Source organism: Anomalospiza imberbis, chromosome 10 (assembly GCF_031753505.1).
Source record: "Anomalospiza imberbis isolate Cuckoo-Finch-1a 21T00152 chromosome 10, ASM3175350v1, whole genome shotgun sequence".
NCBI lineage: Eukaryota > Metazoa > Chordata > Aves > Passeriformes > Viduidae > Anomalospiza > Anomalospiza imberbis.
In genome coordinates this window covers 11395984-11410945 of record NC_089690.1, presented here as the reverse complement: position 1 = coordinate 11410945, position 14962 = coordinate 11395984, and the positions used below count along the sequence as shown (strand labels likewise).

Here is a 14962-nt window from a genome sequence, read left to right as displayed (position 1 = left end):
TGAGTCCAGCAAGATCCTGCTGTACTGATTTTCATGCAGCAATGGGACCAAGGCAGGAGAAAAAGGCAGAGTTATTGTAGTGGAACAGTTTGGATTTAGAAAAGCAATTGCAAAACTAGTAATGCAGTGAGGATTATGTAAATACAATTAAAATCACGCTTTCTTCTGCCAGTCTGGGACTTAGTTTTACCACCTTCAGCCATGTTATAGGACCTTAGTTATTAAAAGAAGTTATTGGTATTTCTCCTTGAGCTTATTTGTTGCAGTTGGCCAAGCAGAGCCCTCTGGCCAAAAAGGGGGTTTCCCAGCCATGCACTGGCTATTGCTTCACCCCATCCATATTTTACCTTGACACATTCCAAGAGAGGCTTTAAGAGAGGCCGGACAGTATTTGTTCCTGAAGGAGAATAAGCAAAGCCCTGACAAGCTTTTCAAGATGCACCCTTAATTGAATTTGAAATTCATTGTATTGAAATTGTATCCTTCCAAAAAATTCTTCACCACCAACTTCACAGAGCTAGGTCAAGGGACTGTTGTATAATTACATGTCTGTAGTATCTCAGGGCCTTGTGTTATCTGACATAAAATATGGTTTTCCCTTCTCTAAATGTAATAGCAAGTCTGAAATTCAGGCATATTTATGTGTCTTAGCGATACTTTAGCTTGAAATGTGTCAAAACTAAAATTCCTCATATAATTAGGATCTTTGTTGCAGGTCCAATTAAAATAAAATTAAAGATAAAAGAAAGAACAGTATTCTACCTTATCAAAGCAGGAAAAACAAAACTTTTACTTAGGAAGCGGTGCAGAGCCATTTTCCAAGAAAATATCACAAGAAAGCAAAACGCTTTACCGAACAGAAACTGTTAAGTCTCCAACATCAAACCAAAAGACTTAAAAGATGTTTTTCTTACAGAGAAAAAAACAAAAGCCAAAATGACATCCTGAAGATAAGTGGGTTGAACATACCTCAGACAGAATGCAATTCATCACCAAGCTCCAAACCCATTGCCTGTCAAAAATGGTAACAGCCATCATTGTTCTTACCCATTTGAACCACGATATTTCACATTACTGTGGAGATTACTCTGCAAGCATAAATCACAAGGGGCTTATTTTTCTTACTGGCCTGTTAGCAAGAGAACCGAGGCAAGACATCACGCCTTGCTCTGCAATCCTTCATTCCAGCTGCCAGTCTGTACTGATGGCTGTGCTCTGCTCGCTGCTGTGACACCAGCACGGGACATGCCCAAGTCACCTGCAAGCGAGGACCTTGCTCTTGCAATGAGCACCTTGTGGCCAAGCCTAGAAACCCTTCTGGTTTTGCCTGGATGCCACCAACATGACCTGATGCAGAGCCAAGGCTTGGCTGTCCCACAGGCATTGGGAAGCTCCTGGCAGTGCCTCTTTGGCCTCCAGTGCTCCTCTGAAAACTCTGGGATAGCACTGGGAAGCCTTCATCACCTGCGTGCCAGGAAGGTCTCTGGGACTGTGCAGATTCTGGCCAGCTGGGGGAAATCAGAGCTGTGTCTGCAAGCCAGTTACTGAGCTATTTTGTTACTGCTCCAGCATCACAAAATAGAATATTAACTGCTGCTACCTATCTTAATTGAATTGATTAACCAAATTGAGTACTCACACTGGCCTTGCTATGCTTGCATTGCACACCCAATAGGAATGTATCTTGGCCAAAAAAATTATGATGGATGATAATCTTACCAAAAGAACAACTTAAAAATGGACTGTGTGAAGCTCTAAGAAGTCTGTTCCTGCTGGAAAAGATTTTCCTTACTTTTAAAAGTTGTAAAAGGTATCCTCTGATCATATATATCACCACAAAGCCAGAAATACTGCCCCTACCACCAGCCCTAGTGATTTCAGAACTGCTGAAGGACCCTGTGTTTCTCAGGTGCAATCCTGTAGTTATGTAAATGTCAAGGAAAAAGGGTAAAAACCAAAACAAATCCCACCCTCAGAAAAAAAAAAAAAGCAGATCTCAAAAATAGGTAAGAGTGGTGTTTTTGTTGTCATCCCACAGACGAGATATGGAGCATTTCTCACATATTGCTTTCTAAAAGATACTGAAGCCACACTTTGAAACATGGCACTTTTGTGACAAAATGAAATGTAAGCTGCCAGTGTCAGGCTCTTTATGTTATGAATAACGTGTTTTCTGGAGTAGGCATAGATTTTTAAACAATGCCATATATTCTGTTATACATGGTACGGACACTGACAACTTCTACAATGTAGTTTTCCTTCTATTTTCAGTTTCATGACTATATAGATATATAGGTAGATTTCATCTAGTGGACCCAGAGAGAATTTAAAATTCATAGACCTATGCAAGGGGCTTATGATTAGTTATTTTGAGATAACCAGGTATTTTTGTGTCCCAAAATAAACTTTTTGTCAGACAGTATTTCAAGGCCAAACATGCTTCACTTCCTGAAAATGAAGTTCCTTCAAGGTTTCTCAAGGTAGTCAAGATTTGTTGATTGATTTCTAAAGCCTTCATTTCAATAATTGCATTCCCTGTACCATGATTTCTGGTGTTCAGTCCTGACATGCTCTCATATCACCACGTGAGACACCTTTGCCTGTTTGACAGCTGTGCTTTGGCTCAGAAGATGCTCGAGCACACAGCAGTTCCTACCACTTGTACTCAGATAAAACAGAGTTTTATCTAATGGTTTCAGTCGTGGTTTAGTCACTGCAGGGCTCGCCTGGACCCTGCCCACACAGGACACAACATCTGTGGGAGCAGCACTCACATCATGAGAAGAAAGGATGGAAAGGTGACCCTCTAATTCCCATGGGGAGCTCAAGAAGTGCATAAATGAACACAGCCCTGCCAGGACACCTTTGCTGAACAGACACAAGCATGATTCAGGAACAAATTAACTAACAGAGGTGTGCAAACACTTGTGAAAAAACTAGTCAGTCATGGTTCTCATCTCTTCCTTTGAAAACAGGGCATGAAACCGAATGGTCATACAGAGCAAATGAGGACAATTTTCTTTAGAATGGGCAGGAAGGACAGAGGCTGAACATCCTGCAAAGCTGGCTACAGATTTACACTATTACACTGTGTAATAAATCCATTTTTTAGCAACAGATTTCAAAAATTAAAACCCCCAAACTCTCATTTATACCATAAAAGTAGGAGACATGAAGCAGCAGACAAACAGAAGTGAGGAAGCCCATCTAGAAGCTCAGGGGCTATTAAAAAAGAAGGATGCTATGAAGTGTAAGAAAATATCTCTTAGTTGGAAAAACCTACTTGCACCTTTCCTCAAAAGATAATTGGGTGAGCTGCAGTATTCCTGGTATGTACAATGGAATACAAAACATTATTAGACTATTATTCATTGCCAACAACTCTCAACCCTACACTGTTTATATATGTACTGACTAAACATGCCAACTTTTCTCAACATTTCTAACAATTTGACATGCAGCTTTCTTTCTTCTTTACCACAATAGCCAAAAACTTTTCGTTGTTAGAGTGCCATCTTCAGAATTTGAAGCAAAAATAAGAAATCATTCCATGAAGAAAAATGAAGAAATAGATTGAGGTTTTCTATATTAGAATTTTTTTTTCTAACAGCATTGAAGTGATAAGTAGAAGATCTTCACACCAGAAGAGAATAATATAAAGAGTATATTAGCATAATAGGTTATCAGTAGAAAAACAGACCATTTAAAGTATAATAAAAATATCCCTCAAGATCAGCTTTTAAGAGACGAGAACGGCATTGGAATTTCTTAACAAGATTCAAACACTGATACTGATTTACTCAAAAACACTGAAACATTCCAATCAAGGGTATTACTTGAAGAAGAAAACTCTTGGGGGAGATGCATTGCAAATGTAAATTAGAGAGTAACCCATCTCTCTGAGTTAAGTAAGAAGAGAAGGAAAGCTGCAAGCACTTGCAATCTTTGTCAGGGTCTAACAACAGAGCTCTTACCACTGCTGTGTGTTTTAATTGGCTATTCAAGAAGCCCAGAAAGGCACTTGTCATTCATTCACAGAGTGAAAACAAAGTCCTGAGCTGCTGAAATCAGATTGGCAGTTATTTATAAAAAAATGAAGAATGCCTGGTCCAGTCAGAAATATTTTGCAGTTTTCCCATCATTTACACCATAGATTTGCTTGATTTAGGCTGAGGATTTTTGCCTGTTATTCCTCATAATGTTCAAAGTATTTTACAGAATAAGTATGCTGAGCTGCATTTTGAATACAAGTGAGCAGAGACAGATAAACACAATAATAAGTTTCTTGAGTTAAGCAGCAGGCAGAAGCACAAAATGTCCTCTCAGCTCCTCAGGTTTCAGCTCTGCACTCCCCACGAGAGAACAATCATTGCAAATTGAAAGACCAAGTAAGGGAAGCTAAGGGCACTGCATGCTAGTGCTTCAAAAATTAGTGGATTCTGAAATTTATTGTAGCCTCTGGACATCTAAACCAAACGTTATTTGCATGTATTTACTTGTACAGCTTCAGTGTGGGAGGGAAAAAAAACCCAGTGAAATAGTTTTGAACTCAGAATGGAGAAATTACAATGACTATCACAGAATCAGAGTCTGCCTTCAGTTACAGGGGTACAAAACTGAATTAGCCAGATCACTGGACAATGATAACTACTCTGTTTTTGCAGTTATTCTATTATTGCAGGAATGCAGCAGAATCTGGATCAGCATTTGTCTAATATGGGATATAGTAAAACCCTTTTGCAGATCTATAAAGACTTTTCCTAAATAATTTATCCCATGTTTTCCAATATATTAGATGCAGCAAACTTGTCTACCACATATGATATTATTAATGCAAAAGAATTAATCTGTCACAGCTCTTTAGCTTATTTTGAGAAGTAATATGCATTTCACAATAAGTTACACAAAAGGAAAATCTATAACAATATAAACAGACAGCAGTTTACTGCAAAGCACTGCAACAGCATAAAAGTAATTTGTCACTATTGCAAAATGCACTGACACATTCTGTTTAAATATTGGCTGATTAACTGAAGGAAATAAGTTTCACTGAATATTTGTAGCTCAGTTTTACCACCAAAAATCCTAGGTGATGGGCACCTTATTATCTTAATTCCAAAGTAAAAAGTACTGGAAAAAGTACTTGTGCTTTTCCCATCAGATCTGGGCATCTTTATACATTTTGCATGTCTGTTAATTTAAAAAAAAAAAAAACAAAAAAAAAAAAAAGGAAACATCAAAAAAAGGAAAACACAGAAGGAAAGAAAGCTTCTGTAAAGACAGCAGAAGACACAAAACATCCCCAGCACATTCTGCCCTCGCTCCTCTTACCTTGCATTGAATGCAAGCAATTCCAACCTTAATGGTCCTGCTATGTTCTTCCTCCTAACTTATCCTTAATGTTCAGCTTTCTTTCAGAGTTTTTATAGTGTCTGGTGTAGGCTACAAACTCCAATCACTGCCTTTGCTTTCTCTTACATCATTTCTAAAGATTTTCCACTGATCCTTGCCCTAAACCTTTCTATGTCCTGCACTCTCACACACATACTTGCCTCACATTTGTTATATTTATTGCTGTGATCAAAATGATTAGGTTATAATTAAAGGTCTAGGGGTTTGTTCTGGTTTTTTCCCTTATTTTCAGTTAATTTCAAGATTCAGACAGTCATGGGAGTAGAAAGATTTTCCGCAGCATCACCATTCCTCTAAACTCTCACTTTTGTAAACTGCAGTACAGAAATATGATGTCCTGAGTCATTACTGAAGGGTTTTTTTAAAACTTTGTTTCTTGGGGACATCAGAAGGGCTGTATTAGCTTCAGAAAGAAATCAGCATGTTTTTAGTACACCAAACACCGCTGTGAGTTAAGCATTAGAAAAGTATTGTGCTTTGTAAAGCAAGTGACAAGAACTTAAGTCTTTCAGACACAATTTCTGTTATTGAACTGTTAAGTTATTGAATTGTAAAGCATGAGCTGTGGAGATGCCTATGTTTCCTAGGCAGCACCAGAGGACTAATTTCTTTCCCTGTTTGCCTCCCTAGAATAAGTCTATCTTCCTTTTTGCCCCTTTTTAAAAATCTCAGATTTTAATAGATTCGCTGAGCATTTTAGACCTGTTTTGGGGTATAAAATTCTAACCAATGCAGGCTCCTTAAGAGTTAATTCACAGTAATTTTATCCCCTAAATAGAAAAGCATACTACTTTGAAAGTAGTTTTTACTCTGACTTGCCAAAAGCTGTTCCTACAAGCCATGGACAGTAAAAGGAAATTTGCAGTATGTGGGAAAAAATTGCCTGTCAGGAAGCAAACACTGATTTCATTTGTTTTGATCAAAGTGATTAGAGAAAAATAAGAGTTTGGTCATATTGAGGCAAATCAAGGACTTCTGCCCCATATCTAGACATGTTCCAGGCCAGGCTGGATGGGGCTCTGAGCAGCCTGGTCTAGGGGAAGGTGTTCCTGCTCACGGCAGGGGGGTTGGCACTAGGTGATATTTAAGGTCCATTTCAACCCAAGGCATTCTGTGTTTCTACAGCATCTTTCAGAATAGCCAATATGGGGATATGGCCTAGAGCAGATCTGTAGAAATCCTGCAGAAACACACAAAAGAGCTGGCCAGATGTGGCAGCCACACCAGTGTCAGGGAGGTTGAGACTTCTCCACTGCAGGGTGTAACTGAGCAGTGATGGCAGCTGCAGAAGTCCAAAAGGACTCTGTGGGTACTGGAAGGGCAAGAGAATCAAAAGGGCAGAGCCAAACACTACCAGACTGCTGAAACACAGCTGAAAATGCTGCTGCACAAAGAGACCTGGGCTGAGGTCCATTTTACTGCATTTAGGTGGTGGTTTGCTGCTGGAAGTCCAAGGACACAGCAGAACTTGACTGATGTGTCTAAAACAAGCAAGCAGGATCTCAGGGGGAAAAAAATATCATGACAATCTAACAATGAGGTATTATCATTTTTTGGGCTACCTTAGTGATATATGACCACAAGGTCATACAAGGTGCTGTTGCCAGCTACTACAGTTCCAGGCACTGAGTTTCTTCTTCTTCTGTTGGAAGGACACAGGGTCACACTCACAGGCATTTACTCCTCTTGGGAATTCTTACAGATTCTATCTTAAGGTCTTCAAGCAGAATCTCTGCAGGACTCCATTCTACCATCATGCTTGGGGTTAATGTGGCTGGTAGGAGACCTGGGCTGTGACACTGGGAGTAAGCTGATGACAGAGAGCTGAGTGCTGGCAGTGAAGGTGTTTCAGTGTTTCACAGCACAGGGGAAAGTCTGGAGAACAGCTGAGACCCAGCCATCTACAACTCAGCACCTCACAAGAGTGAAGGAGAGGGGAGAGGACTGCAGAAAAACAGCAGCGGAAGTGCAGCTATAGTGTCACCTCCTTCAGCTCCAAGAGGATGTCTAAGAACTGGCATCAAAATTTTCTTTTATCCTCTCCATGGATCAGTGATGCTATAGCAAAGCTCCAGCCACTTTTGTTATACCTGTTGGACCTACTCTGAGGTCGAGGCTCTTCCTTTAAGAAAAGTTATTTTCTATTTCACAATTTATCACTGTATCCTTCCTACAAAATCTAAAAGATTTCACAAATGGCTGCTGATACACACAACTATCATCAACTCTGACTAGGAGGTATGAAAGACTCAGATCTGGGTAATTTGCCATCTTCACTGTTTCTGACCTTAGCATAAGACATTCTACCAGCACACATGTGGGTTTTCTCTCTGGGAAAAAAGAAACCCCAACAAATAAATCAAGCAAGTAAGCAAACAAACAAAAGAAGAAATACTACTAATAAAAATGAATCGCATGTTAGAGTGTTAACATTTAATTTCCTGCTCTAAATTGGCTGTGATTCATTAACACTTTTATGACACCTTCTAGTGAAGACTGCCAAGGAAGCTTCCCAGACAATGAAAAAGGTATATGGTGGTTACTCTGCTGGCAGAGCATCTAAGGAACAGATATCCTCAGCAACACTGTGGTTTAATTATATTTACAATATTATTAAATTAGGGCAACCAAGAGTTTGGAAGGAATCTTTATTATCTTAACAAGGAATGAATAAACATATATAATGTGATTTTTCTCAACTACAAAGACAAAAAAAATTGGAAAATTGGAGGAGGTAAGGACACAAGACATGAAGCTCTTTTTGTTACCATCCAAGAGAAAGACAAACCTACCTCCCTACTGCCCTCATGGTCCCACAAGAATTCCCATAAATCTTTCAACACTGGTTTGCAAATCAGTTGAGCTGGTTGTTTTCCTTAAGTAGACAAGTTCTGATTCACAGAGCAGGAGTTAGCAGGTGCTCACTTGTGCAAGTGTTGAGCAATCTTGCTCTTCAGCACCCTTGCCTGTGGAAATTATATTTGGGGTTGTCAGACCTTGTCTGTAAAGGCTTGGGAATGGCACATGAATACAATGCTTGATATTTCTGCACTGTTAGTCCTTTCCTTCTCCCACTAAAACATGCAGCAGTGCTGTTCCATCCCTGTGATCTAAGCCACAGGAGCCTCCTCGTTCTATCACTAAGTTGTCCCATGGGAACTTCACCTTCCAGACTCTTCGAAGTGTGCAACCCTTTCCAGCAACCACTGGGTCCTCACACAACATCACACCATAAATCAACATCAGCAGTGCAGGGTCCAGCAGGTGTCATGGCCTTGTCCTCAGGAATTTTTGATTGATCTGGCATGGAGTAAAGGCTTGTGACCTGGGGCATTCTGATTACTTGTGATTATACATATTATACATATTTTCACTAAACACTGAGTGTGTCATCAGGAACAGTCCAGTTCTCAGTTTAACATGGAAAAACAACACCACACTGAAGTTAGCAAAAGTGGACATTTTTCCAGGTTTGCAAGCTTTGCCCCAAAATTCTAAGAAATAATCCAAGTGGTTTTTATTTTGAAATTAAAAACTATATTTTTTTAAATAAAGAGCTGATTTTCAAGGCTGGATGCTCAGCTGATACTGATTCATATAGCGCTGAGATAAAAAACTGAGATATTCCAAATTACAGTAACTTCAATTTATTTTTACTTCTTGAGACAATAAACTCCTCAGATAAAATTGGCCTGATTCTGACACCAGTCTGAAAAAGGAATAGCATTTCATCAGATTAATCAAAACACAGCATGTTACAGCTACATTATTGGTACAGGGAGAACATCCAACATTACTTTTGTTGCATTTACATTCGTATCTTGTCTGGAGAATGGGAAACATTTAAAAATAACCACCCCAGATTTTTAGTCAACACAAATGAGAGAATTTCAGAAACCAAGCTAATTCCAACCTATTTGCATGTAGATACAGAGAGCCAGAGAGCAGATGACTCACTGTAAGACAGACTATGGAAAAGAGACCCTGTATTAACAATGTGTATGAATGTTTTCCAATAGAAGGTACATTCTACCTTGGAAGGAAAACCTATGTTAAGACAGCTATTTTTAAATCTGCAAACTATCAAAGTAGGCTTTGCTGTGTCACTTCCATTTAAGATGAATCCTTGCAGCTAGATAGAGTTGGAGAAACAAAACCCACAAAGTGAAGGTAGAAAATAGCACTGAAGACAGTAACATTAGGAATGTTAGGCTTCCTATGAGCAGTTTCTATTTATGTACTTTTTAACAGTCCTTTGTGCTGGAATTATGTGCTTGCGATAGGTGCTGGGTCATTGCATGTATGAATCTATGAAAAGCTCTCAAAAACCAAAGCAAAAGTCCCAAAAAGGACAGCTTCTTGAAAGGCAAGGCATGCTCTGATGCAGAAGGTTGTGTTTGGAAACAAAAGACCTCTGGTGCCCATGCCATTGGCTCCCAGCCCAAGAGGGACGTGAGGAGTGAAGATGGCCAAGAAAAGCAACAGGACCTTTTGTGCTACGGACGCAGTGGTCCATGAGCTGATGGACAAGGGGTAACAAAAACACACACATGTCTCAATGTACCAAGCAAACAGTAACAGGTCTGGGCCAGCGTCAGGCTGGTCCTGACTCAACTGGCAACACAGAAATGAAAATGAGTAGATTGTGTTTCCATCCCCTCTACCTATGCTGCTTGGAGTCAGCGCTAAATATACAGATAACAAACTGGGAACCAGCCCCATCTTTCTGTGCTAGGAGGGAAGAGTGTTGATGTTTTCACACTGCCTGCCTTGTCAAAGACACGTGTGCTGATGGCCCCTGCCACTGAAACAAACTCTCGGTGGCCAGTGAAGCCTGGTGCCACAGTACACAAAGCACAGACCAGCGAAGTGTGCACCTTGGCTGCAGAGCACACACTTCAGCTCCAGAGCCAGCCACAAATGTGGCCATGCAGCCCAGCGCTGAATGTGCAGCAGCAGTTCAAGTTTAGACATGCTCAAAGAAGAAAAAATGTGTCTGTCCTGAAGCTGTCCTCACTTCAAACTTTATTTCAAGCAACTTTTCATCATTTTTTTGCAAAACTGAGAAGTAGGGTGGAGTTTTGTTAACTGGCACCAGGATGAGAGGTGCAGAAGTAAAGAAAGCAGCTAAGCAGCAAAATGATAACAGATTCGGGAAAAAGAGGAAGGATAGATATTCTTCAGTCAGATGCAGAGGTGTGGAAGCTGGGCAGAGCCATGTGGACCACACACAGCATCACAGGATGCTGCAGGAAATCTCACCACCCATTTCCTACCTGACATGCAGGTAAAGGAAGTCATATGAAAGGTGAGGCTGGGAAGCTGTTTCTCCATGGAAATAGTCCCTGCACCAAATGGTATTAATAAGGAATGTTCTGTACCCTCATTCCTGGTACGTCCACCCCTGGGACAGTGGCTTGCACAGCAGGACTATGCTGTGCTGCAATCCAAACAGAGTGTTTCTGTTAGTGTAAACCAAGGAGTTCAGAGCAATTTGTGCTGGCTGATTTGATTTTTTCCTGCTTTGCTCTAGTATAAATGTGCTTATGGATTGGTTCTTTCAAGGGAGCCAGCGAAATAGCAAACCTTCATTACAGAAATGAAGGTCTCTGGTATTTCTCAGAATTAACCATCTCACAAGTTTGTAAATTCGTCCTAACACTTGAGCAAAATTCTGGTCCGTTACTTGTCCACTTCAGCTCGTCTATCCCTTCAGCAGGACAGAGACCTGCTCTGCTAGACTCTGCACCTTTCTGCAGGCAAGCTGCAGCTCCCTGAACAGCTGCAGTTCCGCAGCTGGATCAGCCCGGGATATTTCAGGAACCATCCCGTTACAGCAGAACGTTCATCAGTCAGTCACCGCCCTCTAGAGGTGGCCACACCGTGCGTGGGGCTGAGCGGGGTTTGCTGCCATCGAGCCATCCCACAGCCCCAGCATCCTTGCCAGAAGCAGGAGGAAGGTGTTGGCTGGTTTGGAGAGATGCGGGTACGCTTACGGATACAAAGGACTGAGCACCGATTCCCAGCTCCTCCACTATTCCTTCCCTCTCCGCCTCCGAGCTCACCCAACTGGCAGCGTTTTCCCTTCGCGCATTTTGCAGTTGTGCCGTGCAGAGAGGAGTGAAACACAGAGAACCGTAAGACACAGCTACAATCAAAAGCAGCCAAAGTAACTGCCAGACTAAACTCTTGTTACAGCTTAATTTTTTCACAAGCAATGTGCATAAACTAAACCAGTGGCACAGCTGCAAGAATTGACTGTGCCCACATGGGCTGGATGTGCTGGTATGAGAAAAGCAGCAGGCCCTTCTGTACCGCTACACACTCGCATTGCTTTCCCTTGGCTGGAATAGCTTGAGAGCTTTAAAGAGAAGAATAAAAAGAGTGATGAGCAATAAGTAACCTGCCACATAAGTAGATTCATCAAGTGATGAATCTACTGGTGTGCAAAGGCCCTCTTTGATTAGGTGATTATTTAAGGAGAAACTGCTCTGTACAGAGACTTAACATAAGATCCTGGAGGCAGGAATAGCACATGGCCAGGTTTCCCCAGACACATCCTTCCTCTTTTTTCCAGCTGGAAATTCTGTCTAGTTGGAATTTAGCAATCTTTTACATTTTCTCCTGACAGGCTGGCCAGATGTGCTGGTTTGCCTGCATGTGGAGGGATTCTGCAGGTAACCATGCATATGCACAGACCAACATTACCCTGGGATTCAGGAGAGCTGTGTTCTGTTACAGAATCACAGCATGGTGGAGCTTGACAGGGACCTCTGGAGATTGATTAGTCCAACACCCCTCCTCAAAGAAGGGTCAACAAAAGCAACTTTTTGCCAGTGCTCTCCATGTCCTCTCTGGGCAGCCTGTTCATTCTTCAGTCACTGCCACAGTAAAAAAAAAAAAAAAAAAATCTGATGTTTAAATGTAATTTCTTGTACTCAAGTTGTGCCCTTTGCTTTCTTTAGTGCACACCACTGAAAAGACTCTGGCTCTGTCTTTTCCTCCTCCATGAGGTGTTTACATGCATTGAGAAGATCCCCTCTGCTATACAACTCCAGCTCTCTCACCCTCTGCTCACATATGACAAATGCTCCAAGATGTGGCCCTCCCACCATGCCCACACCTCCCTTACACTGGGAGCCCAGCACGCCAGGTGTGCACACACTTACCCAGCCCAGGATGCTGCTGGCCTTCTTTGCTGCAAGGTCAGACCCAGACTGCTGGCTCATGGTCAGTGCACCCACCAGGACCCCCAGGTCTTTTCTAAAAGCTGTTTTCCAAATATTCAGTCCTCAGCTTGGGTAGGTGCATGGGGTTACTCTCAGCTTCACTTCTGCCTTGACTAGCTGGCCTTGGATTCAGCTCGCTGGGCCTTGCTGTCCACGGGGTTGATACCACTGATCTCTTCTGTAAAGCAATTTCAAACTTTGTTTATCTGATGTAGGTGTTATTTCATTTGTCCTTCCAAGGTAAATATCTTATCATCCTCCTTTAATGTGTGGCTCCTCATATTGGCAGCATTCACTTCCATGTGGGCTTTTATCGCCTGTTCACTGCCCTGTACTCCCTGTACGATTAAAACTGGGGCTTCTCCCTCACTTTTTGTCAAGAATACAACAGCCAGAGAGAAGAAAAAAGCTGGTAAGATGAAAAGGCATTGTTCAATGTTCTGAACAGGACTTTATAGCCCTTGGCTATAGGATATTATACAGTGCTCAGTTTTCTGTCCCAGTCTCTGGACTTGCAGTGTGGTGTATATGTGTGCATAAGCACCTAAAGAAAACATAAACCAAATACAATCTGAGGCACCTGAGCAGCAGGACAGTGAACATTATCCAGTTCCTTCTGCGTGGAACTGAACAACTCGTGCTTGATTAAAACTGAGAGACTGACAGCTTCAGAAAACTCAAGGTCCTGACACTGCCTGCTCATTCTTGCTGTGTTTCCTTGTCCACCTCTGCACTGTGCCAGCCACACAGTCAGACCTTTCCTCTCTGCAGGCCAAAGTTTGTCTTTCATGAGGATCTCTGGCTTCCTTCATGGGTTTTTCTATCTCGCTCAAAGTTACAGTGTGCAATGAATATGAATGTATTCATATATTATATGAATCATAATCAATGATTCATATATTTTCACACCACCTTCAGGAGCAAAGAAGCACAATGATCCCCTGCCAAATTTCAAAGCCCTGCTCTAGAAGTGCAGGTTTGTCACAGCCCCTCAGCATAACTCTTACCCTGGTCACACACAGCAGGAAGCAGGCTCGTGCCACGCAGCAGCAAGTCCCTGAACTACAGGCATTGCTGCTGGCATGTTAACCAGCTGCATAAATCACCAGAGATTCATGTGAGCCGTGTAATCCTCTGGGCCTCAGTTACTCACACCAAGCTGGGCGATGTCCCAAAGCCACACACTGCCCTCCCTGCAACGTGGCTGCTCTCTGGAGCCTGTTTGGTGCCCCTCCCTACCTGTCCCTTGTCTTCTCCAGAGGAGGCCTCCACATCTTATACAAGGACCTTAGAAGAGGGGACAAACCCACCTCCCTTGCACTTGCTTGCCTCATTAATCCCAGGTGTGAATCCACAGAATTGTGTGTGGAAGGTTTGCTCTCCACCTTCACAAAGGCTGCATTTGTGCTTACTTTACAATTACACTTGGAACCATGGAGCAGGAATATAATACAGTTTCTTATGTAACCATATATTTATTTTGGTTATGTGCGGCTTCGGGACAAATCTGAAATGGTGCTGGACCGTGCTGCTGCCCTCAAAAGAAGTTTGTCAGCAGAGTAACAATAATGTTCTGCTCCTGAAAATGATGTGCTGGGCTTTATGGTCAGCTTTTAGGTTTGAATGCTTTTTTTCCACTTTGATATTTGAGCCCTCCCCCCAAAGCAATTCCTTTGAGTGTATACACAGCTCTCCAAGCAATGGTCATGGGAGGACAGAGACAAAGCACAAAAAAAAAAAAAGATGCTGACAGCATCTGAAAATCATTTGCAATCTCAGCCACAGGAGCTCAGTCTCATTAACACAGTCTGTTATATACTGGGGACGGTTTTCCTGATGTTCTTCTAGAAATTTGTTTTGGAATTACTAGGTATCCAAAATACATTCAGAACTAACCAACCAGAGGAGTGAGATGGAACAGATAATGCTGACTAAGCACCCCAATCCCTGTCTCACAGACCCAAGTCAAGCACATTGCCACCAAGCACACAACTGCAGTGACCAGTCAGAGAGGATCTGGAGCTGGGTACTGAACTAAATCATGTAACACAAGCTGGGATGTGGCATCGTAAGAGGATCCTTCTGGGATCTGAAGCACCTACCCTCGCCATAGCCCAGCCTTGCCACAGCAAAGCCTGGTTGTCTTGGAGAAAAAAATGGTATTGGGAGAATATGGAAGCTCTGAACATCAGATCTGCTTAAGGTAAACACAGAAGAAGTGGCTGATCTGATCTTTTTTGCAAAATCTGTGATAAAATATCAGATAATTAAAGTACATGATAAATAACACAAGGAGCATATTAAAGAAAACAAAAAAAAAA

The 14962-nt window shown here is 41.8% G+C and overlaps 1 protein-coding gene across 3 annotated transcripts in view; it reads right to left on the bottom strand.

Moving 5' to 3' along the window:
* The window catches only part of OSTN (osteocrin), an 81768-nt gene that overhangs the window by 9447 nt on the left and 57359 nt on the right, over nt 1–14962 (bottom strand). Inside the window, exon 2 of one of the 3 annotated variants that reach the window (XM_068200679.1) lies at nt 8205–8408. The exons of 1 other annotated variant lie outside the window; for it this stretch is intronic. The gene's annotated coding sequence lies outside the window, so the exon portion shown is untranslated. Of the gene's footprint in view, nt 1–5331; nt 5464–8204; nt 8409–14962 lie in introns of those variants that run through there. One more of the 3 variants, XM_068200680.1, reaches the window with a different exon arrangement.